This window comes from Dipodomys ordii, unplaced genomic scaffold (assembly GCF_000151885.1).
Source record: "Dipodomys ordii isolate 6190 unplaced genomic scaffold, Dord_2.0 Scaffold52, whole genome shotgun sequence".
NCBI classification, from domain to species: Eukaryota; Metazoa; Chordata; class Mammalia; order Rodentia; family Heteromyidae; genus Dipodomys; species Dipodomys ordii.
In genome coordinates, this window is record NW_012267268.1 from 2,157,953 (window position 1) to 2,183,990 (window position 26,038).

The following is a 26,038-nucleotide window of genomic DNA, read 5'->3' on the forward strand; positions in this document are numbered from 1 at the left end:
GTGATATCTCAATGTTGTTTTGATTTGCATTTCTTTTATGGCTAGGGAGGTTGAGCATTTCTTCATGTGTCTATTGGCCATCCTTCTTTCCTCTTCAAAGAAGTCTTAAAGATGGTATATTTTAATATCCTAGTATAGCACTAAACATATTATTGGCTACAGGAAAATATTTTGGTACATACATTATTAGTTTGTTTTTACTTTCTGAGGGGACAAGAAATGGGGCACAGCAGATAACATTATAGTCTATATTTGTCATACACAAAAATGAGAAGAAATGGTGTATATTCAAAAAATTTTAAAAAATGCAGGCTGAGCACTAGTGACTCACGACTGTAATCCAAGCTCCTCAGGAGGCTGAGGTCTGAGGATCACAGTTCAAAACCAGCTCAGGCAGGAATATCTGTGAAACATTAATGTCTAAATAACGACCAGAAAACCCAAAATAGTGCTGTGGCTCAAGTGGTAGAGCAGTTGCCATAAGCTGAAGAGCTGAGGGACAGCACCCAGGCCTAGAGTTCAATCCCATGATAGACAAAAAAAAAGCATGAAGTAGTAGTCTATTCATTATCATTTGATAATATATCAAAATATCTCTCCCTATCTCTTTTTGTTTCATTGCATAAATTCCTGATTTAAAAATCTTGAGTATGAAAAAAATGAAAAGTTCTCAATGAAAATTATTGTTAAATCTTGCAACACAATGTTAAAAGTAACTATTAGAAAGAAACTGTAAGTTCACATTTTTGTCTAGTGTGGTTACTGTAATGTTATCACATACTGCCTATGCATAGTTGAAGCAGTTGAGTTTTTCGCAGAAGAAAAACAGTGAAGACACTACTCCATTTACTTTTTCATTGACAGAAAGTCCCATCACAGTAGCCTATAAAGTTACTCTCTGGAAAGTTGTTCTGTAAAACAAATGTTACTGATTTTAATTAGAGTACATGTATGCACAATTTCACATTTAATGCTGAAACGGGAAATTAAAGAATCCAATCTCATTGGTCTTCAGTCAATTCAGAATGAAAAATATCTTCTCTCTTTGGAGTTTAAGCAATAAACACAGCTTTAAAGCTCTGTCTGAATTTTAAGCTGCTATTTTTTTTTCTGTTATGACTTGGAAGATTCAATTTGTAACACAAGGCACTTCCTACAGGTAAACCTCTTTCTCCTACCAAGAAAACATTGTGTTGTTCTGAAAATACCATTTGAGAGGGTCAAGCTTAAAGAATGAAACACTTGAGTGATTTTCCTTGTAAAGATGCTTTTGAATAATTTTAATTTCTCAGCAGTTCTTTCTTCTCATCTCCTATGCACAGTGCATCTACCATAATTCCATGACATTGAATTGAATGACAACCTCTATAAAAGTCACTCCTGCTTAATCAGCAATAAATTATGTTACCTAGGAGACCTGCTTGCAAACAAAATGAAATAGAAACATAATTAAAAGTTAGCTAAGTATTCCAATGGTCATATGTTCTATATGAGATGAGCTGTTCTATTAAGAAATAATAGGAAAACACAGCCACCCACCACCACCCGACACAGGAACACTTCATTACTCTTGCAATGTGGGCAGGACATTGGCTACACTTCTCCCAAATTGCTATTTATGTCCCTCCAATGCTCAAACTGAATCTGCTTCTCTGTGAGGTTTGTTCCCCTGAATAGGCTAGGACTAGAATCTGGACAAGAGGGGCTAAGGAGTACAGCTTTAAGAGACTATATTTTATATTTGTTTTGCAGAGTAGCCGCTGAGCACAGGTCAGGGACTTTTGAGCAGAAACTTCAGGATTCGTGGGAGAAGAGTGAAAATACTTAGAAGACTGGAAACAAAACTGAGTTTGTTAACAACTTGTGAAGTAGTTAACTGGCCTTTAAAATGAGAGATCTATAACAGGGACTTAAACCACTTCCTTCTTTAAGCCCCTGTCCTGCGCTCTTCTATTTATAAGAGGTAGTGTTGATTGACCACACAATTATTTATCATTGACAGTGAATGCTTTAGTGGTCAGGACAGCTACCCAATGTAGAGAGACTGAGTGATAAATGAAGCAATTAAAACAGGAGGTTCCTATCCTACATATTGACAGCTCATAAAGCATGTTATCTGAGATACAGTATTGCTTATAATTAGGAATCAGATTCTGGCTGAATGCTGTGACTCATGCCTGTAAACCCAGATACTCAAAAAGCTGAGATGTGAGGATTATGGTTCAAACCTACCCTGGCAAGTTGGAGAGACTTATGTCCAAATAATCAGTAAAAAGCTAGAGGTGAAGGTGCTGTTCAAGTGGTAGAAGGCCAGCCTTGACAGAATAAGACAAGCAGAAGTCTGAGGCAGGGAGTTCAAGTCCCAGTACCAGAAACAAATACCCCAAAAATTCAGACTCTGGGCTGGGACTGTGGCTTAGTGGTAGAATGCTTGCCTAGCATGCATAAGTCCTGGATCAAATTCCTAAGTACCATGCAACCAGAAAAAGCCAGAAGTGGTGCTGTGGTTCAAGTGGTAGAGTGCTAACTTTGAGCAAAAGAAGCTCAGAGACAGTGCCCAGGCCCTGAGTTCAAACCCCAGTACTGACGAAAAAAATTAAACTCTGGAGACTGTCTGGGATTTGATCTTATTGAGTCTGTCATAAGTATATAACTGTGACTAAACTAGGAAGAAAATAAGCTATTTTATGATATTACAAATCTCTGCCTTTGTCAGCTGACTTTCCTACAGCATTCCTGGAATGCCCCTAAGGAGTTTCTTAGGTGGTATGTTAAGGTATAAGTTTAGCTACCCTGTATTTATTCTAAATGTTGTGAATGCATTTTGTAAAAGTGGTTACAATTGGTGAATCACTAGATACAGACACCATCTGAAAACACAGTTCAAACAGCACATCTGGATAGTCACATTGCTCAGAAAGAGAAATGGCTGGAAGTATGCATATGTATGGGCTAGAGATAACTTGGCTGGATGGTTAGTTCCTTAGAAATGTACTCATTACCTCACTTACATAACTCTAACCCCTCTGTACAGCACCTTTACAACAAAAGTAAAAAGAAAATTGGCAAATTTGTGACAAGGAGCTCTGAGGAAAATGTAGTTAGGCTTCCTTAAACGGACAAAAAATAACAAGAATAAAAATCTACATGAAGCTATCTGACCCAATAATTTGTCTGTCCCTCTGACATTACATAGGTTTGATTTCTGTGACTATATACTAATTCATAAAATAAGATGACACTGATTTATCTTGCTTTACTTTTAAAGATTGTTTTAGCTATTCTACTTTGTCTTTCCAGTTAAATGCTAGAATAATCACATATAACTCTGCAAAATCTTACTGAGATTTTGATATAACCGCAACAATTTGAGGAAAATAATTTGTAATATGTCTGTGTTTATTTGGGCCTTATTACTTTCCTTACTTTGTAGCTTTCTACATTTAATGATTCACATATTTTGTTATATTTATATTTAATCATTTTCATTTATTTTAGTCCTTATGTTAATTGCACTTGTTAAATTTCAAAAATGATTGTTGTTATATAGAAAAACTGATTTTTTTCCTATATTGCCTTTGTGTTGTGTAATTTTGCTGTAATCTTGTATCAGCTAGCTATGTTTATTATTAATAGACCATCATACCATGGGAATAATGACACTTTAGATTTTTGATTGTAGCATTTATAGCTAATGATTTCTTTCTGCATCTTATAACATCATAAAATATACTGCCCCCTAAAAATAGTGAATAAGAACTCCTTTCTGGGTCTTGATCTCATAGGAGAGTGTACAATTTATTATCACTGAGTAGTATTTACATGCAAGATTTCTGTTAAATATTCTTTACTGACTTGACAAAGTTATGTTACTCAATTTTCTAAATGGGTGTTCAATTACTTGGTATGAATATTTGCTGTTTTTCTATAGTCATTTGTATGCGATAATTTACAATAACTAATCTTAAAATCACATGGTTTTAGTGCTTATTTTTCATACACACTTGTTTAATTTGATTTGCATTTTGTTACAAAGTTTTAAAGCCACATGACATTCCTGTAATGTCTCTGTCTTATTTTGATAAAAGTAATGCCGACCATATAGTATGTTTGATGTTTTGCAAGATGTTTTAGAGAATTAGTAGCATTCCTTCCTTAAATATCTAGAATATAGCATTGCACACTTCTGGTCTGGTGATATCTTCTTTGGAATGTTCATTAATTATTGACTCAAATTCTCTTAATATGCGCCTTTGTCAGCCACAAAAAAACTTAAAGCATGAGAAATAGACTAACTATTGATATAATTGGAGTAATCACTACCAAAGAATTCATTTCCTCATTTCTATTTTCTGTGTCTACCCTTTGTTTCTTCTTCCTCTTAAACCCATCTTTTTTACTTTCTGGTAATAAATTATATGGCAATTACTTTCTCTGCATACTAATTGTTTTTCTCAAAACAAATAATGAGCATAATATAAATACAAATTCCTCTCAAGTAACACAATTATGCTTCATATGCAGTATAATACCTCACGTTTGGCCCTGCTTCCTGCCTCTTATAGGCATGGCTGTCATTCATTCAACCCAAGGACAGCTGTGACCAGCTAACACACACATGAATTCTCCCATTAACTTAAACATGTCTTTTAGATCAATTAAGAAACAGATACATACTTTACTTACTCTTCCTAATTTAGTTTTTTCTCTGACACTAAATTTTCATTGACCTCAGTTTCTATATTATGTATTATTTGTTTTCTGCCTCAAGCCTCTTCTTTCAATTTATATTAAAAATAAGTTCTGGTGATGATGAATGCTTCAGGGTTGTTTGTGTGGTTAAGAAAGATTCTTGGGCAAGGGGGAAGGGGGAGAGGGGAGGGCAGAAGGAGGGCAGAGGGAGAGAGGAAGACAGAGGGGAGTCTAAGGAAAAGAAGAGGGGAAGATAAGGAGAGAGGGAAGCCAGATGTAGATTTTATTTTGTCTTTGAGGAATCATGTAGAAGTTCAGAGTTTTTATTATTTGTTTTACTTATATCTTTTTAATATTTATAACACTAATTTACTGAGATGCTGGAATCTGTGATTTGATGTAATTAATCTTAAGAAATTATTGGCCATTATTTTCTTGCCTATTTCCTCCTCTTAGTTTTCTCATTCTCCCCTGGTGGTTTAATTCCTTAGCATCCCTTGGTATTCTCTGAGCCCTTGGGAATTTCCCTTTGAACTATTTTCAAAAATCAATATTTCCTGGCTTTATATGTCCAGACACCTCCAGAGCCCAAAGACATTCTTCATTTATAGTTCATTTTATTTCTATCATTTTGTTGTATAATGTCCATATCTCTGCTGATATTACCTACCTGTTTTTTACATGTTGCCTACTTTTTATTAGTGTTCTTAACTTGTTAGACACAGTGAACTTCCTTGTGTGGTTATTTCAGTTTTTGTGACATTTATTTATTTTTTTTAGTCTAGTTCTGGTACTGGCTTTCCTTTTAATGTGATTTGTTTATATTTTTAGTTTTTGCTACTTGGCTGCTTGATAATATGTGGCTGTAAAAGTTCAGACTTTAGGGGCTGGGAAGGTGGCTCAGTGGTAGAGCTCTTGCCTTGCATGCATGAGGCCCTGGGTTCGATTCCTCAGCACCACATAAGCAAAAAGAAAGAAGTCAGAAGTGGCGCTGTGGCTCAAGTGGTAGAGCGCTAGCCTTGAGCTGAAGAGCTGAGGGACAGGGCCCAGGTCAGACTTTAACTGGATATGAAAAACTGTTAAATAGGCCTGTGGTATGAGGATTTATGCTAATTTATGCTAAGGACTTGTTTAGTGGTTTTGTGTAGTTCTAAGTATTAGAAGCTTCCCCTATTTGTACATCTTCTTTCTTAATTCTACATTGAAGCTGGGCTTCCCTAAGAACTTGATCTCAGTGAAGGTTTGTGTCTTGCAGTTCTTACAGCTGCATGCTCTGTTTTTTCACTGGACCTATATTGATATGAAAGTAATATGTGTCAAAATAAATGGTGGCGAGAGGCACCATTTACTGAAGGGACTGTCTTCCTTCCATTCTATTTTTTGGCTCCCTTATCAAAAGTTAGGTGCCTATAGGTATGTAGGTTCATTTCTTGGTCTTCAGTTCTATTCCATTGGTCTTCAGGTCTATTTTTGTGCCAGTACCAAGCTGTTTTGACAACTATGGCTTTGTATTAGAGTTTGAGCTGAGATATGGAACCAACCCAGATGCCCCTTGGTAGATGAGCAGATCAAAAAATGTGGTATATATATATATATACACAATGGATTTCTATGCTTCCATCAGAAAGAATGACACTGTCCCATTTATTAGGAAATGGAAAGACTTGGAAAAAATTATACTAAGTGAAGTAACCCAGTCCCAGAGAATGTTAGGTCCCATGGTTTCCCTTATTTGCAATAATTAGTATACATATAAGATAATCTCATCAGGTGAGCTGAAAAGCTCAAAAGCCATGTACATGTGACCATATAAGATGATGCTAAGTAAAATGAACCCCAAGATATGGAGGTCTGTCTTTATTGTTATTGTTTTAAACTGTTATTGTTGTTTCCTTTGTATGTTCTTTCTCTTATGGCATATCCCCTCTTGTCACTGTACTTGATTTTGGTATCCTGCATCATATATATATATATATATATATATATATATATATATATACATTTCTCTAATCTGGGGAGGGGAAGGGAATAATAAAATACTGAAACAAGGACACAGGATGACCCATTGCAACAAGGATACCCACAGACAGTATATTGGAAATGAACTTTACAACTTTGGGAAGGGGGGTGGTGGGGTGGAGAGGAGTGGGAGAGGTGGGAGAGGAAAGGTATAGTGGGACCACAACAAGGGAAGGGGTAACAATGATCAACAAGTAATGTACTCATTGCCTTCCTCATGTAACTGTAACCCCTCTGTACAGCATCTTTACAATAAAATAAAATAAATGTCTTTAAGTGAATCCTCTGCTCACAGTAGCCTTGATCATCCTAATAAATACCACATAGTAAATATATACAATAAATACAATCCCCATTACCATTCATTTTTTATGCTGATCTACCAAGATTCCCTTGTAGACAGACCAGAGCTTATATAAGGACCACAGTTGAGAAAAAAAGAAAAGAAAAACAGGCTTGGCAGCCTAAGTGGGCTGTTCATGCTAATATTTAGATGGTGACACTATCCAGATTCCTAGTCCACAGCAGCTAACATAATGTGGCCTAATTTCTTTTCTCTTTATATCTCTTTCCTATGTTCATATTCTTGCTTATGAACAAGTATAATTTCACAGTACAACGGGTAACACCTGCTTCCTGCAACACTATGCATATTAGTGTATTTTCTCTGCCATAGAAGTTACAAGAATTAATAAAATTTAGGCAAATAATCTTAAGTTCTGATCAAACAAAGCATTATATCTTCCTATTATATATTTGGTAAAAACTTGTGAAACCCTTCTAGAGCCACATTTCAAAGAAGAGATACATGAAATATCCTCCCTCTTTAATAAATTAACAACAATGAATGAGACATTTAATAATGTAGAGTAGAATAAAGTTAAAGTTAGCCAAATAATATGCAAAACACAAAATAGAAATTTGGTACCTCAGATGTTTGTAATTTGGCTCTATCAAGATAATTCTATTGCTTTCAATCAGAGGTGTTTGAAATGCTTCTGCTCAATATAACCTTCGTAGCTTGATGAGCTTTTCTTACTTCAAGTCAAAAGAAGTTTTGCATACTAAGAATTTACTAAGTCCAGGGAATTGAAGTATGCATAATCTAACAAGTTAGCAGGTATTTGGTTACAAATATAAATGTATTTAGACAGACTAAACATGACTAAATGAGCCTCAGGCAACCCTGAAGACATTCATGTGCTTAGGTAGCTTACACTACTATCAAAACCTCAGAATTAACTTGGACACACCCCTTCTGTCCCTTTTCACAGAACCAACAAAACCTCACCTGTGAGATGATGTAACACAATTGGGAATGTAGTGCTTTTGAATGAGGCTGGATCTCTTAGAGCCTGAAGTTCACACAGTGCCATCAAACACATGGCATCACTGTACTCTTCATGGAAACTAAAATACCCTTCCACAACCCTTCCACAACCTAGCAGGCCATCCTAGGGAACAGAGGTTTGGATTACTGCTGAGTCGAAAACCAAAATGAAGTGTTGTGCTCAAATGCCCTATAGGCTATCAGTAGATTGTAAAGAAGTCCTATAGCCATAAATCTGACAATCTTGCGTAATTTTCCCAGGTGGAAAACAACATTGATTACCAGGAGATAAATAGACACTGTCCAGAAATCAGACATATGGAGAAATTCCTTTATTTTTGCTTACTTACTGTGAGTACTTTGAGAAAGCCTTTATCCTCCTTATCCTCTAACTATATTTCTCATTGGCAAAACAGAGAAAATTATTTTTACTAACCATTAAAACCATTAGATTAAAATGGAAGAATGTGCAAGTACACAGGACAAAGGAGAACAGACATAGGGCTACAGTTTTGCTTTGCCAACAATTGCAAATAAATACAATTGAATAGTTATAAATTAATAAGTAATACCTTTACACTAAGAAATAGCCTTCATTGGGGTTTTCTTATCCTGAATCTCTACACTGCAAATATTAGAAGAGAAATAATTGTAAATTATAATAAAAATCTTACTTCTCCCATGCTTGCCCTATCACTGTGTATAATTTTAGGGCTGATTGAATTGGCCTGAGATTTCAAATCAACAATTTTGAATTTAAACACATGTCCTTTATAAAACTTAAAGCCCCCCCAGAATAAACCTGTCTCCTTTTGCCTCTAAAAATTTTCCCTGTAATCCAAGCCAATGATAATCATTATTAACATACATGGTAACCTCCAGCATTTTAATATCCTAAAATAATTCATTGAACATTTTGTGTATTTCATATGAAATATTGGACTGTGGAGAGTGAATTGCATATTGCTTTACTTAATCACGTTGGAAGAAAAACACTTTATTTCAGCAGATATAAATTTACCTCAGTCTTTTAATACAGCTGCCCTGTACTTGGTTGTGCTTGTGCATCATCTCCACTCTTCTCCCCATGTGCTGGCCCTGGAAAACTGAACTGAGTCAACCACAGAAAAGAGCTCACAGTTGCCAGCACCTTCTTTGCACTCCCACATGGACTATATTTGAGTGAGAGGCACTGGCTGGCAGTCCAGAAAGCAGGGGAAAACAAAGAGGTGCCATTTATTCCCTATCCATACTCATATCCTATTAGTTTGTTGTTTTCCTCTATGGGAGGTCATAATCTCCTATCAAGGGGCTTCTACAAACAGCTGCCACTCATTTCTATTAGTCCTTTGGCTATCTCAAGTTGCTACTGAAGTATATTTCAGTAAGCTGCAGCTGTTTGTTGCCTTTTAATAAAACTCCTACACCTATCATAGGGCTTCCATATTGCCCCTTTCCACAATTTGAGTGTACTTTCTTTTATCAGTCTTCACTGACTATACTTAAACTTCGTTTATACATGAATGACCAATTTCAATGTTTAATAGCTCATAGAAAGTTACAATGAAACACCTTAAACATCCCTTCCAATATACTGTGAGTCTGTGTTATGATGAATATTCTTTGACAATTAATACCTGGATTAATATTTTAGGGTTAAAAGCTAGCTCAGTTTAAATGCTGAACCATACTGCTGAAATTATTTCCAGAATCATTTTATTTTTCACTCCATATTGAAAGACAGCACTAATACCTTCCCATCAATGAATTTTGTAAGCATTTGTTAAAGATAAGGTATAAAATTTTACCTTCTTTATTCAATTTGTATGTGTTTCACTGATTACCAACAACAGTGAAAGTTTATCCTGCCTTTAATTCAAATCTCCTGCCATTTTCCTGGGTAGAAGCAACAGCAGCTGGAGTGGTATGAGAAACACATGAAGCAGAACTGACATTTTCTTGCCAAGAGCATTCTAAGCCAGCAAGCTAAGCCAATTCTCTGACTACAGACACCTGACAACCAGGTCCCCATCAGCAATTCTAGCCCAGATCAACAGAAGCTTGGGATTGGTATTTAGGCATCCAAACCTATTAAAAGCAAAGATTGTTACTTTAAAAATCTTAAGATTTGGGTGGCATGTGGAGCAGGAATAAATGATTAATACAATCTCCTGAAGCACTTACAAATTCCTTTCCTTTTTCTGATTAAAATTCCCTCAAGAATATTGTCTCTCAAATCAATGGCTATTTTATGGTCTTGACTTGATCTGAGAGATCTAGTAGTGGAACTGGTAAGCCCTGTGTCATATCCAAATTTGTATCTTCCCTTTTGTTCAAAACATGTTTTCCTTAGCTCTAGACACATCAGATTTAATATTAGGTCACCACTCCTTCTTAAAAGTATCCATTTAGAGCTCAATGCCAGTGGCTCATATCTGTAATCCTAGCTATTCAGGTGCCTGATCTCTGAGGACGATAATTGGATGCCAGCCTGGGCAAAAAAGCCCATTAGACTCTTATTTCCAATAATACCCCCCCCCCAAGCCAGAAGTGGTGCTGGGTGCTGTAGCTCAAGTGGTAGCGCACTAGCTTTGAGCAAAAGAAGTTCAGAGAGAGAGTGCTCAGGACCTGTGTTCAAGCCCCAGTAACAGCACAAAAATAAAGTATCCAGTCAGACTCTACACCCATTACCACATTATTGCCTAGGATCCTGACTGTAATTACTTTATAAATTGGGATCAATCTAATAGTGGCACAGATAACTCATCCAAAAATGCCAGTCACATCTTAGGTTTTAAAGAATTCCAGGCCTCCCACAAGTCCAATCAGACCACTTTAGAATTACCTGTTTTTCTGTTTACATGCTCTAATATCACAATACCAATTAATAGAACCTTCAAGTTACTTGCCTTCTCATTTTACTATTCTTACTTTACTTCTTGTCTTTGTTTTCTTCCCCTGTTTTTAATCTATTAGTAAATCTGTTAAATTCATGCTTTGTATATGTCAACAGCTTCACATTGCATAGTACAACTCTGGTTACTTTTCTGCCTGCCTCGGACTCATATGTGTAAACTAGATGTTCAAGCAAAAATATACTATGTGCTGATGGATACTTTTGGAAGCATGTTAACTTCTGTTTTTGTATTTTTATTGCTGTACAGCCTTGTCTGTATCCTATTCTTTGTCCTATCTGTCATGCTATACAAGCATTCCACAGATGATCTGCCTTTTACAAAACGCCAGCTTCTTAGGCTGGGAATGTGGCTCAGTGGTAGAGTGATTGCCTAGCACGCATGAAGCCCTGTGTTCAATTCTTCAGTACCACAAAAACAGAATAGGCCAGAAGTGGCGCTGTTGTTCAAGTGGTAGAGCACTAACCTTAAGCAAAAGAAGCTCAGGGATAGTCCCCGAGCTCTGAGTTCAAGCCTTTGGATTGGCAAACAACAACAACAACAAAAAAAAACTCCAACTTGTTTGTTCTTAATGACCTCAATTCCTGTGGGAAAATATTTAACAGCAAAGAGAGTTTCCTGATGCTCTCTATGCTCAACATACCCAAAAGCAATTTTATAAATATGTATATATACATGCTATTTCTAAATCACTACAAATAAATTGTCCACATTTCAATCTAAAGGAAACACCATCCATTCTGAAGCAGATTCTATTCTCATTAGTTTTCTCAAGGCTTTCACTCCATCAATTTTTGCCTTTCTTGTATTTTCAGGCAGTTAGAGGGATTTTCATATCACTTTAAAACTCGTTTTACTGATCTCTGAAAAACCAAACCAAACTTTGTTTTTTCAGCTTTTTTATTTTAATTTTGTTGTCAAGGTGGTGTACAGAAGGGTTACAGTTACATAAGTAAGGTAATGATTACATTTCTTGCCTAACTTATTACCCCCTCCCTTATTTTTTCTCACTCTTTCCTTACCTCCTCAATGCCAACCCCCAAGTTGTACAGATCATTTCCTAACATATTGTTACATAGATTCCCTTTTGTCCTTTGTCTCACTATTTTGTGTTTCCCCTTCCCTTCCCTAGTTCACATAGCATATATAAAATACCAGGTACCAAAATCACATAGAGTGACACCAGGGGATAAACCATAGAGGGAAAAACACAGGAGAAAAAAAAAAGAAATCATGTAATACATTGAGAACAACAACCAAGAAAAACCTCTTGCATCCATGTGTTGGAGTTCATTTCACTTAGCATCATGTTATATGGTCATGTATACATAGCTATTGAGCTATTCTGTTCATCTGCTAAGATTATCCTAGATGTACAAATAAGCAAGCTTCCTTTATTTATATACAATACCCTTTTAACCCACCCTTCCCCTTTAAAACAGAACCCTTTAAAAGATTAATATTCCTTTATTCTATTGTTTCCTTCATATAATCCCTTAGCCCACCTTAGGCAGGCTGAATGTTCCTATTAATCCCTCAAAATGCTCCATGCAGAATCAGAAATATTTTTGTTTGATTTGTAGGTTTTTCTGGGTCTGGGTGTTGAACTCAGGGATTTGAGGTAGCTAGACTGGTACCTTGTTGTTTGATCCATGCCTCCAGTCCATTTTATGTGTTAGTTATTGTCAAAATACCATCTTGCTTTTTGCCCAGGCTATCCTGGAAAGTATTCCTCCAATATGTTTTCCTATGTCAGAGGAAGTTACAGAAATATGCCATCATGCCCAGATATTGTCCTTCTCCTATAGGAAATATGCTACTACACCGAGCCATTGGTTGAGATAGAATCTCTCAAACTTTTATGCCAAGGTGGTCTTTGACCCAGTGCTTGATCTTTGCCTTCCAAGAAGTTAGCATAATAAGTATGAAACACCATGCTTAGAAATATCTTCTTAATTACTAAACACAACAATTATGAATTTTCATCTTGCATTAACTACCTAAACAGATGCCTCTTTTTTCTTAGAATATATTTTTAACTTATGTAACAGGTGGATACACTCCTGATTTTCTTGTATATTCTGACTTTCCATTAAAAACTTTCCAAATTGGGGCTTGGAAGGTGGCTCAGTGGTAGAGTGCTGGCCTTGCCTGATGAGGCCCTGGGTTCGATTCCTCAGCACCACATAAGCAGAAAAAGCTGGAAGTGGCACTGTGGGTCAGTAGGTAGAGTGCTAGCCTTGAGGTGAAGAGCTCAGGGACAGTGACAAGGCCCAGAGCTCAGGCTCCATGACTAACAAAAAAATAACTAAGAAAATAAAAAAAAAATTTCTCACTACCTCTTACTACCTACATGAAAAAACAATAGAATTGCCAAACATTTGGTTTTGGGTTGCTTGTTGTTGTTTTTATGCACACGTATCTCTTAACAAATACCATTTAGTTGTAACTTTTTAATGTAGTCTGCATACTAGTCTTTGAATATATACTTCCTTACTGAATTTTCACCCTGACCCACACACTTTTATCATTAACTTTTTACATGGCATCTGTGCATGGTTTCCTACCAGACAACTCAAAAGAAACTTGCTATAAGCTCAACTCTCATACTAGAAGATCACCCCCTGTTCCATCTGGTACTCCTACATTCTGTCACCTCCATTTAAGGCAACTACTTTGTCTATTTCACATTGCTGGAAAATTGTTTCTGTTACCTGCTGAGATCCAAAAGATAATTGGTACCACATAATCTCTCATTATAATAGAAGAAATGAATTGACAAGAATCTTGAAGGATTACAGATTTTAGCACACCCATTTGTGGACATATAATGATACTAATTTGTCCTATTAAGTGTATTTAATGAACATTCTCTTTATCTGGTATTATCGCACCTGCTTTTAAAGAATATTATTAACATATTATTTTTATCAGTATAATATTTGTTATTTCTTACTATAGTATTAAAATGCTTATTACTTTTTTAATTCAATTTGAGACTTAGCATTAAAATTGTGAAGTTTGGGATATTCATCTGAGTTGTTAATCCTGAGATGTTTAGATTATTTGCTGACAACTTATTTTAAGTTTTCTAGTTTCTGTACTTTTTAAGGTTCTTATTTCTATCTTTTGTTGAATTCATGCAGATTTTCCTCTTCCTTTTTACTTTAATGGTTTAAAAATTTGACATCTCATTAATATTTTCAAATGGCTGCGCTTGAAATTTTAAAATGTTTATTTAAGCTTTTCTATTTCTATGCAATGCCTTATGGTAATCATTTTTCTTTGTATTTTTACACATAAATCAAGAATCAAGAAATAGCATTATTGTTTATTTTCCTCCCACATCATGACATCTTTCTTATGACACAGGAATAAGAAAAAATATTATTCCACATTGAATCAACAATAAATTAAAATTATTTGACATTTAGTTATCTTTTTTCTTTAAAAATCCACCTTAATTTCAGCATAAGTATACATTATATTGGATTCATTGTAATTCATTATTTCTTGTATTCTCTTTTAGTTTTATAGTTTTATTTTTCAAAGCATATCCTCTAGTAATTCTTCCCTACATAGAAAGCAACCATGTGAGTTTACTTGTTTGTTTTTGGTGCCAATCTGGGGCTTGAACTCAGGGCCTAGGCCCTTTCCCTAAGCTTGGTTGTTGTTGTTGAAGGCTTTTACTCTACCACTTTAATTACAGCTCCACATCTGGAGGGTTTTTTTTTTTTTTAGTTTTTTGTTGTTTTTTTTTTTGTTTTATTTTTGTAATTTATTGAAGACAAGAGTCACATGGACTTTTCTGCCCCATCTGGCTTCAAACTGTGAGCCTCAAGTCTCAGCCTCCTGAGTAGATAAAATTAAGTGCATGAACAACTTGTACCTACTAAACTCACAATTGATATTTTTATTTTGCTATTATAATTGAATGTTAATTTAAATATAGAATTCTTGTTAAATATTCTTACTTCAAGTGATATTTTCTTTCAGAATCTTCTAAGGTTGCCAGTTTAAATTCAGTTATCTATCTGCTCATTCCACATCAAACAGCTAAGTCTATTCCCATGTACCTTGGAGACCTTCTAATGATGTTACCCTTGGACTTCTAAAATTTTATTTTGATGTGACAAGATATTTTATATTTATTTTTACCATTTTCTATTCATTCTTACCTCAGTTAACAGTGAAGTGTTACAGTTTTGGGTTTTAGTTAAGTGTGAGAAACTCATTATTTTCATTTTTTCATTCTTTTTATGTAGGTCATGGGGCTCAAACTCTGGGCCTGGGCACTGTCCCTCAGCTCTTCAGCTCAAGGCGAATGCTCTACCACTTGAACTATAGTGCCATTTCCAATTTTCTGGTGGTTAATTGGAGATGAGTCTCATAGACTTTCCTGCCCAGGCTGGCTTTGAACTGGGATCCTCAGATCTCAGCCTCTTGAGTAGCTAGGATTACAGATGTGAGCCACTGGCACAGAAATTCATTCTTTGTAGATCATGTAACCTATTCTCTATACTCCCTTATGTCATTTTGCTATAAAGTATAGGTGGTGGTATTTAGAATTTAATTTGTTCTGTGTGCGTTGAATATATTTTATTCTCTTACTCTTCTGCAGTCATACCTTTCTTTTTTTCTTGCCTCTTGTGCTCTTTCAAATTGAAACACACAGGCACATACATGCACATACCCACCTACACATGCACTCACACAGAGACACACTTTTGTGATATAGCCTGTGGGGTAGATTCCTGTCTTAATCTCCAGGCTAACTGAACAAATTCTGATGTACTATCCTGCATATATTTTTTATGTTTTATGCACTCTTCTCTTTGTTAATTTTATGACAGGCTAGTCAAGTGCTCTACCTCTGAGTTACATCCCTCCTTGAGTCTAACTTTCACCTTTCATGTCTTTCACTTCAATCATGATCACTAAAATATTTTAATGAACATACACACAATTATATATATATATTTACACACATATATTCATAATAATGTGTTTTAACCATGTATGTGAGTCTAAACACAAAGCCTATTGTAGGTTATTTATTTATTTTACTCTCAATTTCAATTCTTCATTTCCCATTCATCAAAAGCATTATTGTTTTTAATCATTATACTTTTTCTTTTAAATTGTTTCATAGCTCTTTGTAATTTGATTGACACAAGCTACACTTCAAGATTTGCTATGTTAAAAGCAAGGGCCTCTATCTGTCTCTTCAATTTTTGTTTCTGTCTAAAATGAGCCTTTCCAATCCTAGCAATCCTTCTTCATTGAGCTTCCAAGATGCTGGAGCTTTGTGTTGTCTGATTTAAACTCCAGTTTCCAAAACTTGTAATAATTTGAGTATTGGAAGAATAGGGATGATTTGAAAACTACTGTGATAAAGCCGGGCGCCGGTGGCTCACACCTGTAATCCTAGCTACTCAGGAGGCTGAGATCTGAGGATCACGGTTCAAAGCCAGGCCGGGCAGGAGAGACCGTGAGACTCCTATCTCCAATAAACCACCAGAAAACCGGAAGTGGCGCTGTAGCTCAAGTGGTAGAGCGCTCACCTTGAGCTGAAGAGCTGAGGGACAGCGCCCAGGCCCAGAGTTCAAGCCCCATGGCTGACAAAAAAAAAAAGAAAAGAAAAGAAAACTACTGTGATAAAAGAAGCAGGGTTTCGTAATCTTGAGGACGCATTTATTTAAATATAATATAAGTTTCACAGCAACAAGTTAAAACAAATAATTATTTTGGAAGAAAACATAAAGCTTAAGGACACTAAGAAAACATTTTGTCATATATTTATTTTAAAATGCTGTATCATGATAGCATATGACCTAGTAGTAGAAATGTTTATAAATGTTTATAAAAATAATCATGAGTATGGTAATTTATATCACAGAAACAGTCCTTATGAACTAAACAAATAAAACTAGATGCCGAGTATTAATTGCAAAGGAAGATACCCAGCATCTACACCTTCTGTCAGTGGTGATAATTTAGATATTATCAGACCCACAGATAATAATTAAAGTGCCACATTTACCCATTTATGCAGTAATTGTGACATATTTACATGCAAGGAGAATTTATTTTTACCACAGTGAATGATATTCAATTCAGAATAATTATTACCTGGCTAACAAATGGTTAGATACAATTGAACGGCCAATTAAATCTAATGATTTAACTATTTATTCCAAGTGTTGACAAGATAAACCCTGGAAAGGTGAAGATAAATTAAAACAGATGGAAAAATTATTTGAGGTAAAAGCTTTGCAATTTCTCTTCTGAGAACCTAGAATACACTATTTGTTTTCTGTGAGGAGGTGGGGAGTGGGGTAGGAGAAGGATTGGGATGGGGGGGAGGGGGGAGGCTGGGAAGGGATGGGAAGGGTAAACAAAGGAGGAGGTTGCAATGCTTGGTAAGAAATGTACGCATTATCCTGCCCATGCAATTGTAACCCCTCTGTACAGTATGTTCACAAATAAAATAAAATAAAATTAAAAAAAATATTAAACAGCATATGATTCAGCCTTCATCCAAAGGAATTAAAATGAAATTATAATAGAATTCTTGGAGCATTGGCTATAATCAGAAGTGATAATGTAGTTGTACTGGTGGTTCATGTCTATAATACTGGCTACTCGGGAGCATGAGATCCAGAGGATCTTGATTCAAGTTTAGACACATAGTTCATAATATCCCTTCATCAATAGTGGATTGAGGTACACCTGTCTTCATAACCAATACTAGGCTGGTATCAGAAGGATTACAGTTCTGATCCAACTAGGACAGAAATGTTTATGAGTCTCATTCTCAGTGGAAGAAGCTGTGCATGATGGTGCATCTTTTCATTGCAGCTGCAAAAAGCAGTAAGAACAGCTGGGCCCCATGACTGACCAAAAAAAAAAAAAGCAGTAAGTGCAAAATAGGAGGATCACAATTCAGATGTGTGCATGGACAGGAAGTAAGACCCTATCTCAAAATAACTAGTTCAAGGAAGGACTCCAGGTATGGCTCAGTGGTAAAACACCTGCCTTGTAAATGTGAAGCTCTGAATTCAATGCCCCAGTACCATTAAAACACATGGAAATTTTACTGACAATTGGAAACTTTTTTTTTCTTTTGTATTTGGAAGTGAATACAAGGCCCTATGATAGCTTGGCTTGCTTACTCTGCTACAACTTTAGCAGACTGGGTTTTTACTGGCTCTTTTTGTGATAGTGTCTCATGATGTATTCTTCCCAGGATGCACTGGGCTGTGATTATTCAGCCATCTGCCTCCTGAGTAAGCCAGGATTACAGGTGTGAGCCACTCAGCTGCTAAATACTAGAAATTCAAGAATAGGAAATGCCTGTCTTTCCTTGAAGCTTTGTGTGGGTATTACCAATAGAAAAAAATTACAGAAAGCAACACATGTCCATATAGAATTCTGAATTCCAGTGTTCATGGCCTTTTTGACAGATAAGCCTGACTTAAATTGAAACCTAGCTTCTTTCCTTGTAGATGTCAATGTGTCCTGTCCTAGGTTCTCATGAAGAAATGTCAATGTTCCCTCTTCTAGACAGTTTTTATTTGCTGAAATTTTCTAGTTTAAAAAAATTATTACTATTATTATTTGTTAGTCACGGGGCTTGAACTCTGGGCCTGGGTGCTGTCCCTCAGTTCTTCAGCTCAAGACTAGAGCTCTACCACTTGAACCACAATTCTACTTCTGTTTTCTAAGTGGTTTATTGGAGATAAGAGTCTCATGGACTTTCCTGTCCAGGCTGGCTTTGAAACATTATCCTCAGATCTCAGCCTCCTGCGTAGCTAAGATTACAGATGTGAGCCATCAGCACCCAGTGAGAAATTATTAAAAGAACACTTTGTGCTTTGAGATGGGATGGTTGATACATATTTGATTAGTCAACAAGGGAGCAACTTCTTCAATGTAAACTGTACTTCCATCACTGAACGTTAGACAAAGGAAGATGCTACAGGACAATGTTAATTACCCAGTTCAATTTCCTTATTCTCTATTTACATACCCAATGGTAGTAAATCTGCATAAGTTATCACTATTCTCATATATGGCTTTATGTATGATGTGTTCTGTATATAGAAATGGGAATTTTGAAAGCATGCCTGGTATTTATACATTTTAACAGTTTATTTCCTGGAGATAAGGATGGATCTCTATTGAGAAAACTAGCAAAATATATTTGATGACATTTCAATGAAACAGATACAACTTATCAACTCATATTATCCCTTTGGCATTTAACAATGATTTATAATAAATGGAGTTTAACAATGATTTACATTAATATTTCAGACCTTTTTCTATATATACTGTAACTTAGCAAGAGGGCTTAAAGTATTCATCAAATAGTGGATCTTCTCAAATATCATATTTTAAAAGTCATTATTGCCACCATTTGTATATGAATATTAAATAATTCATTCTTCCAAATTATAATGACTACATTTTTGAATAAAATAAAAGGACAAAGCTCATTCATCGTTTATTGCTTTTCATTTAGAAAATGAGTGTTTGATCAAGATGCATTGTATTCATAAAATGCTATTTCATGCTAATTGATTTGTACAACTAAAGATAATACAAATATTAAAAAATAAAAATGAGTATTTGTTATCAGTTTTTGATAATTAAAATACTCATTATACTAAAAATGAGATTTTATAGACATACTATTGTATGTGTATACATTTGTGTGATCTGACCTTTACTGGTTGCTTTATCCAACAATTATTTTACTCTTTCAGCAATTATCTGTACTCCATAATGTAAACCTGTATAATTTATCATCCTAATCAAAATATGTTATAATGAAAATTTTATACTAGTCTTTCCCATACAAAAATATTTATTGATAAGCAGATATAAAACAAAACAACAAAACTACAGCACCTGTTCTCCAAAGTTCAAGGACAGCTCATTCTTCTCTGTCCTTCAACAAGTGGATGAAACTTTCACTTGTGATAGATACAACACTAAAACAGCACAATGAGCTAATCTAGGTATTTTTTATTAATTTTTTGTTTCCAAAGTTATTTTTTAGTTTTATTATACTGTAAAGATGCTAGAGGGGTTACAGTTACATGAGGAAGGTAATGAGTACATTTCTTGTCAAACATTGTTACCAACTCCTTTGTTTTTCTCCCACTATTTCTTCCCTCTTCCACTCCTCCTCCCTCCCTCAAAGTTGTGAAGTTCATTTCCAACATAGTGTCTCGTGAATTTCATTGTTGCAATGGGTCATCCTTTATGCTTCTTTCAGCATTTTGTTCTTTCCCTTCCCTTCCCTAGATCAGATATATCTACATATAAGATGCAGGGTACCACATTCAAAGACAGTGATTGCTAAGGATAAACCAATTGAAAAAGAAAAATAACATAAAATAAGAATGAACTGGATAAAGTATATTGAAAACAAGAAGGTCAACAACCCCCTCAAAAAAGACCTGTTGTTTATCATGGAGTTCATTTCAATTAGCATCATTTTGTATGGCCATATGTACATAGCTATGCAGCCAGGGCTATCCTGGGCATACATAAAGGAAAGCATGGAGCCTACATTTCATTGGGTCTATCTTACTTCACTTAATGCTTCTGTCCAAGACTTTCCATCTCCTTATGAAAGGGGTGATGCCATTCTTTCTGATAGGAGCATAAAATTTCATTGTATATATAGATCACATTTTCTTGATCCGTTCATCAATTGAGGGGCATCTTGGTTGGTTCCATATTGTAAATAAAGGTGTAATTAACATAGTTGTGCTGGTAGCTGTAGTATGGCAGAGCTTCTGCATTGCAAAGGATATAGCTAATAAGATAAATAGAAAGTCCACAGATTAGGAGATCTTCACTACAACAGACCAGAGTCTCATATCAAAAATATACCTAGAAGCCAGTGCTGGTGGTTCCTGCCTGTAATCCTATCTACTTAGAAGGCTGAGATCTGAGGATCACAGTTCAAAGCCAGCCCAGGCATGAGACCCTTTTCTCCAATAAACCACTAGAAAACCAGAAGTGGCACTGCTGCTCAAGCAGTAGAGGACTCGCCTTGAGCTGAAGAGCACAGGGAAAGTGCCCAAGCCCAGAGTTCAAGCCCCACAACTGACAAAAAATAAAATAAAATAAAAATATATATATATATATACCTAGAGCGACTGAAACTAAAGTTACTATACAGAGCAAGATAATCAAAATAGAGCTGAAATTAATGAGATAGAGACTTAGAAAACTATAAATAAAATTAATAAAACAAAAAGCTGTTTTTTTTTAAAAATCAATAAAATTGATGGACCTCTGTCAAGATTAACTAAAAAAAGAAGACAGGTAAATCAAATCAATAAGATCAAGGATAAGATGGGAAAAATTACAACAAATACCCAAGACATCCAAGCAATTATAAAGAATTATTTCCAGAATCTATACTCACTAAGGAAGCAAAACTAGCAGAAATGGATGCATTTTTTAGAGGAATACAAATTTCCCAAACTGAACCAAGAAGAAATAAATCAATTAAATAAGCCAATATCTTACAATGAGATAAAGGAAACAATCACAAGTCTTCCAACAAGGAAAAACCCAGGACCAGATAGATTCACTACAGAATTCTGTTAAGACTGTTAAAGAGGAACTCACACCCATATTTCTCAAACTGTTCCAAGAAATAGAAACAGAGGGAGCTATCCTAAGTGCATTCTATGAAGCCAATATCACACTCATCCCCAAACCAGGCAAAGACCCAACAAAAAAGGAGAACTACAGACCAATCTCCTTGATGAACACAGATGCATAAATCCTCAATAAGATTTTAGCCAACAGAATCCAGAAACATATCAAAAAAATCATATATTACAGCTAAGTAGGCTTCATTCCAGAGATGCAGAGATGGTTTAACATAGGTAAATCAATAAACATAATCCATCACATCAACAGATCCAAGGTCAAGAACCACATGATTATCTCCATTGACATGGAAAAGGCTTTTGATAAGACAGCATTCATTCATGTTAAAAGCTCTAGAGAAAATAGGAATAGAAGGAACATTCCTTAAAACAATAAAAGCCATATACAACAGACCAATAGCCAATATTACACTTAATGGGGAAAAAGTACAACCAATTCTCCTAAAATCAGGAACAAGGCAAGGATGCCCACTCTCACCCCTCCTCTTCAATATAGTTCTGGAATCCTTAGCCAAAGCAATAAGGTAAGAAAAAGACATTAAAAGGACCCACATAGGGAAGGGAGAAGTTAAACTATCCCTTTTTACAGATGACATGATATTATACCTCAGTGATCCCAAAAACTCCACCCCAAACTCTTAGAACTTATAGACCACTTCAACCAAGTATCAGAATACAAAATTAACCCACAAAAATCAGTTGCCTTTCTGCACACCAACAATGTACAATCAGAAAAGTAAATCAAGGAAACAACTCCATTCACAATAACCTCAAAAAAAATAAAATAGTTAACCTAATCAAAGATGTAAAGGAACTATTTAATGAAAACTATAAAAATTTAATGAAAGAAGTCATAGAGGACTACAGGAAGTGGAAAGACTTCCATGTTCTTAAATAGGCAGACAATATAGTGAAAATAGAAATACTGCCACAAATTGGTAAACAAATTCAATGCAATTCCCATTAAAATCCCAATGACACGCATTACTGAAATAGAGAAAACTGTCCAGAAATTCATATGGAACAACAAAAGACCTAGAATAGCCAAAACAATTCTAGACAAAAAACAAAAACAAAAAACAAACAATATGGAGGGATCACAATGCCAGACTTCAAACTCTACCATAGAGCCACAATAACAAAGACAGCTTGGTACTGGTACCAAAACAGACCCAAAGACCAATGGAATAGATAGAAGATCCAGAAATAAACTACATGCTTAGGAGCCAAAGACATACAGTGGAAGAAGAATAGCCTCTTCAACTACTGGTACTGGGAAAACTGGGCGCTCACATGCAGAAAACTAAAGTGGACCCCAGGCTGTCACCATGCACTAACATCAACTCAAAATAAGATCTTAGCATCAAACCTGAAACTTTGAAACTACTGCAGGACAGAGTAGGAGAGACACTTGAAGTTATAGGCACAAGTAGGAACTTCCTGAACAGAGTCCCAGTGTCACAATAATTTGGAAAGCGACTCATCAGATGGGACTACCTTAAAATAAGAAGCTTCTGCCCAGCTAAAGACATAGCAACCAAACTGAAAGACAGACAACTAACTGGGAAAAAATATTTACCAGCAATATATCAGACAAGGGCCTAATATCCAGTATATACAGAGAACTCAAGAAACTAATCCTTCCCAAACCTAACAAACCAATTACTAAATGGACAAGGGAACTAAACAGAGACTTCTCAGAAGAAGAGATAAAAATGGCAAAGAAACACATGAGGAAATGTTGATCATACGTGGCTGTAAAGGAAATGCAAATAAAAACAACCCTGAGATACCACCTTACCCCAGTCAGAATGGCCCACATCCTAAATTCAGCCAATAACAAATGATGGAGGAGATGCAGAGAAAGAGGACCCCTATTGTACTGCTGGTGGGAATGTACACTAATACAACCATTTTGGAAAGCAGTCTGGAAGACCTCCCCTATGACCCAGCCATATCACTCCTAGGCATCTACCTGAACAACAGGAACCAGGATACATGCTCATTGCAGCACTGTTCACAGTAGCCAAGATATGGAAACAACCCAAATGCCCCTCTACAGATGAATGGATCCAAAAATTGTGGAACCTACATACAATGGAATATTATGCAGCCATTAGAAAGGACAAAATAATAGCATTCACAGGGAAATGGGTGGACCTAGAAAAAATCATTTTGAGTGAGGTAAACCAAGAGCAAAGTGACAAAGGGCATATGGTCTCCGTGGTATATGCATGTTAAATACAAAATGCAAGGAGATACAACAAAGTAAACAAAACTCCAAAGGAACTCATCTAGTCGAATCATTACTAAATGACCACATATATGGTATATATGTACACATCTGAGGAAAACAATAAAGACACAGAAACAGAAGGAAATGGGAAAACATACAACAGTGGGACCCATCAGCTGCACTGGTCATTGATCAAAATGAACTAAGCAATTCAATGGTAGCAACGGGAGGGAGGGAATGAGTGGGGAAGAGGGAACAGCTGACACTAAGCAAAAGGAAAGAAATGTACATATCGCCCAATATGGAAGAAATGACTAGTTTCAAAGCTCATAGAATTCACAAACTTTATAGACCACAATAATGACAATTTGTCTCTTGAAGGTTATAATGTGTTTGTGACTTTAACTAATTATCACAATCTCACACTACTATGACATTTGTGAAATTTATGTAATCACTTAATCACAATAAAAAATTTAAAAATATACCTAGAGCAAAAAATAAAAAAATAAACCCAGTAAAAAAATCCCCAAAGAAGTTTACACTCCCACCAACAATGCAGTAGGGCTCCCTTTTGGCCACATCCCCTCCAGCATCTGTTGTTATTAGATTTCTTGATTATAGCCATTCTAACTGGGGTGAGGTGGAATCTCAATGTTGTCTTGATTTTCATTTCTTTTATGGTTAGAGAGGTTGAGCATTTCTTCATGTGTCTATTGGCCATCCTTCTTTCTCTTCAGAGGAGTTTCTCTGTAAGTCTTTAGCCCACTCTTGATGGAGCAGCTCTTTCTTTGAGGACTTGTTGTTGAGGGATTTAGATTTTTGACTTATAAGTATTTTTAGATTTGAGACCCTTGTCCATTATATGGCTAGTGAAGATCACCTCCCAATCTGGGGGCTTTCTGATGATCTTGTTTGGATAGCAGTATGAAGGTTCCTCAAAAGACTCCACATAGGGCTCCCCTATGATCCAGCAATCCCACTTTTGGGCATTTACCCAATCGATCACAAACAAAGCCATACTAAAGCTACCAGCACAACTATGTTTATCATAACATTATTTACCATAGCTAAGATATGGAACCAACCCAGATGCCCCTCAGTAGATGAATGGATCAAGAAAATGTGGTGTATATACACAATGGAATTCTATGCCTCCATCAGAAAGAATGATGCCACCCATTTGTTAGAAAATGGAAAGACTTGGAAACCATTATATTAAGTGAAGTAAGCCAGGCCCAAAGTAACATAGGTTCCATGGTTTTCCTTATTTGCCATAACTAGTATAAGTCTAGGACAAGCAGAAAAAAATGTCAAAAACTATGTACATATGACCATTTAAGATGAAAGTAAGTGAAATGAACCCCAAAATAGGGACACAACTTTTTTTTCCTTTCTTGCTATTGTTCTTAACATATTTAAAATGTACTATGTGATTTTTTTGTTTCTTTTGTATGTTCTTCCCCCATGGTATAACCCCTGTTTTCATTGTATTTGATGTCAATGCCCTGCATCTTGTATATACAATCTTTTAATTTGGAGAGTGGAAGGGAAATAACAAAATGCTGAAATAAGGATACAGGTTGACCCATTGTAACAATGAGATATACAAGACACTAGGTTGAAAATGAAATTTACAACTTGGGGAGGGGAGTTGGGGAGGTGAGGAGGGAATGGATAGTAGGGGATAAATAAAGGAGGAGTTAACAATGTTCGATAGGAAATGTACTCATTACCTTACTTACGTAACTGTAACTCCTCTGTACACTATTTTTACAATTAAAAAACATATAAAAATCCCCAAAGAAACAACCACCCCATTAATAAGTGGGCTAAAGAATTGAGAAGAGACTTCCCTGGAGAGGAAATAAGAATGGCCAATAGACACATGAAGAAATGTTCAATATGGCTTGCCATAAAATAAATGCACATCAAAACCACATTGAGATTCCACTTCCACCATTTAGAATGGCCATTATCAAGAAAACAATAATAACAGATGATGGCAGGGATATGGCCAAAAGGGAACACTACTATACTGTTACATTGTTGGTGGTAATGTAAGCTGGTTCAACCTCCTAGAAAGCAGTATAGAGGTTACTCAAAAGACTAAACATAGAGCTCCCCTATGATCCAGAAATCC